Below are 3,585 nucleotides of genomic sequence, written 5' to 3'. Positions count from 1 at the left end.
GATGCACATTATCTCCCTTACTATTCCTTTTGGTCATGGAAGGTCTGAGTAGATTGTTGACAAATGAAAGGAATCAAGGGAGATTTAAAGGAGTGAAAATTCTTGCAAATACAATCTTATCTCATTTACTCTTTGTTGATAATGCACTCATATTTCTGAGCGGGGCTATTAGTGATACAATTGTGCTTTAAAATGTTCTCAAAAATTTTTGTAAGGCTACAGGGATGGAGACTAATCAGGAAAAATCCACTTTATCAACATCGGGTTGTTCTCAATTCGAACTAAACTATGCTACTCAAAGTTTTCCCTACAGATAGTTGACTTTTGACGAGGGACTGAAGTATCTTGGCTTTCGCCTGAAACCAAACAACTATAAAATTGCAGACTGGACATGGCTGGTAGCTAAGGTGGAAAGTAGAATAAATGTCTGGCATCATCGATGGCTTTCTAGGGTTGGTAGATTGGTACGTATCAAATCTATTTTGGAGTTCATCCTTGTATATTGGATGTCCTTATCTTGGATTCCCAAAGGAATTCTCCACAAAACCCAATAGATCTGTTGTAGATTTCTTTGGCGAGGGAAAAGGGAAGGTAAACTTTGTGCCTGGATTATCTGGGAGCAAATTTCCTTGCCCAAAAAATGGGGTGGTTGGGGGATGAAAAACCTCTTCAGTTTTTCAAAAGATCTGGCTTCTAAAATAGGGTGGTGATTAATCACCACAAACAGGTTATGGAAATAGGTCGTTACTCAAAAAATATATTAACCTATTTCAGGTTGAGGAATGGATTAGATTGCCTCGTTGTAACAGAACAGATGTCTCCTCAATCTGGTGTGCAGTTTTAAATTCCTTTGAATATATCAGAGCAGGATTGGATTGGAGAGTGGGGGCAGGGGTGCGGGTCTGCATTGGCTTGGATGCTTGGTAGGGAAGTGGTAATTCCCACATCCTTCCCCCTTACCTGAAATAGTTACTTGAGGAGATCAGTTATCGGACTTTGAATCAAATTGCTAATGCAAAGAACACTAGACCTTTTGGTCAAAAATGGAAATCAGCACAGGATCTTCAAATCCCAAAACAATGGAAAAAATACTATATTATATTCACAAACGCCCTCTCAGAAGCACATGTGAGAATTCAGGAGAGAGAGGATGAAATTATCTGGACTCTAGCTCTCCATGGCAGATACACTCCGAAAGATTGTTCGTCCTTCATTTTCACAGAGAACGAACTTGATAGCAGTGTTTGGTGGTGGCGGTCACTTTAGAAGCTTAAAGGTACTCCAAGAAAAAAGTTGTTCATCTGGTCCCCGTTATGTAACAAAGTACCTACAGGTGATAATCTTCAATGTAGATCATTTCAAGGCCCAACCTCGTGTGTTTTATGTAAGGAAAATGCAGAATCAATAAATCATTTGTTCCTTGAATGTCCCATTACAGTATAATTATGGAATCAGATATATCAGATGTTAGCAATCAATATTAGGTGGTAGGGAGAAACATTTCCAAAAGCTTGGGAGTTATGGTGGAATAGGGCCCATCCCGAAAAGCTCAGGAATTTTCCCCTTCTAATATGTTGGGGAATTTGGTTGGGAAGGATCCAAAAAATATTTCATGAAAAAGAACAGAATTGGATTATCACATGTTACCATACAGTGGAAACATATTACTTGATTCCTGAAGATGAACAAAACCAGTGGAACCAGAGCATAAGTACATAAGTAATTGACAAAACCTTACCATGGGCATATTTTGATGGTTCTGCACAACCAGAAGGTTGTGGTAGAGGAGTTTTGTTGTATTTAAATGAAGATCATTATTTCAAACTGAAAATGGGTTTAGGGAGAGGTACAAATAACTATGTAGAACTAAACAGCCTTAGATTTCTGCTTCTTTTTCCCCTAGAGAAAGGATGTCGGCAACTATAAATTTTTGGCGATTCAAAAATTGTCATAAATTGGTTCAATCATATGTCAAATTTTCACGTGCACACATTTAGAAATCCATTGGAAGAAGTAATGGTATTAAAATCACAATTTGACTCTTTGATATGTCGTCATATCTGCAGGGAAAGGAACTAGATTTCCGACAGTCTATCCAAATAAGTTGCACAAAAATATTTTGGCACTTAGATAATTCAGGAGAAACTGGGACAGGATTTCTTTCAGTATTATCACATTCCCTTCATTGATCTACTGATACAGGATGCAGGATCAACATGATCCCTTTCAACTCATAGATGGAACACTTTTTTATTATTTTTTATGAATCTTATGTTTATGGTTATGTATATATCTATTTAGGATTGTACTCAGCTACTTATGCAGTGACATTTATATTGAACTCTATGCAGTATGTGGTAATATGGCCACTAGGTTTTGAGATATGCTCCTTTGCAACATCTATAACATGTAATTTTCAATATTTTATATAATGAAAATTATGATTTTTCCTTGGGGAAAAAAATACTGAATATGAGTTATCAATAAAATATTGTAATACAAATTAATATTGATGTATACTTAAAAATATATTAATAATTAAAATCATTTTAATTTGTTCCCATAAAATGTCTCGATGCACATGTTATGTAAAAATATTTTAATGTCAACTATGTATATATTATATATTGTTTTAAAAAAATTATGTATAATCATATAAAGTTATCGAAAAAAATAAGTTTTATGGTTAAAATGTTTAAAGTGGTCTCAATATTTTACTTTTTGGCCCTTTTCTAGACATATGTGTCTTTTTTTTTTTAATCCAACCAAAATGGACTTAAGTTTAAGTTATTTACTCTATACAGCATTCAAAAATATATTTTAAACAATGAAAAATGACACATTGTATTTTGAGTTGGAAAATATAACTAGATTTGGTCTTCATAATTATCATTGTACTTCTATCAATATTTATTTCATGTAAAAGAAAAAAGAAGAAAAATATTTTTTGATTATTATTATTATTATTTTCTAGTCAAAACATGTTCTTCATGCTTCAAGGGTTTATTGGGTCAATAAGAAAAAATTTCATGAGTTAAAGTCTCATTTAGACTATTTGTAAGAAAAAAAAAAATATTTTGAGTCAAAAGAGCCAATTTTGTCACCACAAGACCAAGTTGGCCCTCCAAATGGACAAGTCAGCTAGCCCATAAGTTGTGTCTCTTCATATGGTTGAACACTATAATAGGAGAAAGAGATCGAAGTATAAGGAGAAAGAAAGTCTTGTTTTCTACCCTAATTTGTCCACTTGTGTGAGTATTCTCTGTAGTTTTTTCAAAGCTGTTATAGGGTTGAAATTTCAAGGGCCGAATTTTTAGGGGATGACCAAAATTCATAAATTTGACCAGGTTTGACTTTGATGAATTTGATTTGGTGGAAGAGGGTTGACTTGGGTTCTTTCTGGTTGTCTTGGTTTTGGTCTTTGGTATTGGATATCTCACACATTGATTTGATTCTATAAGAAAAGTATTTTCCTGGGTTTTCCCCCTTGTGGTGTTTTTCCTTGGCTTGAAGCCTAATTTCTTGTGTTCTTTGTTTATTGTGATCTTCATGTTTTTTATTTTGGTAATTGTTTGATGAAGAATA

This window comes from Pinus tabuliformis, chromosome Q (assembly GCF_031772625.1).
Source record: "Pinus tabuliformis cultivar Carrire ecotype Pingquan chromosome Q, CPIR1, whole genome shotgun sequence".
NCBI lineage: Eukaryota > Viridiplantae > Streptophyta > Pinopsida > Pinales > Pinaceae > Pinus > Pinus tabuliformis.
This window is presented reverse-complemented; position numbering follows the sequence as displayed.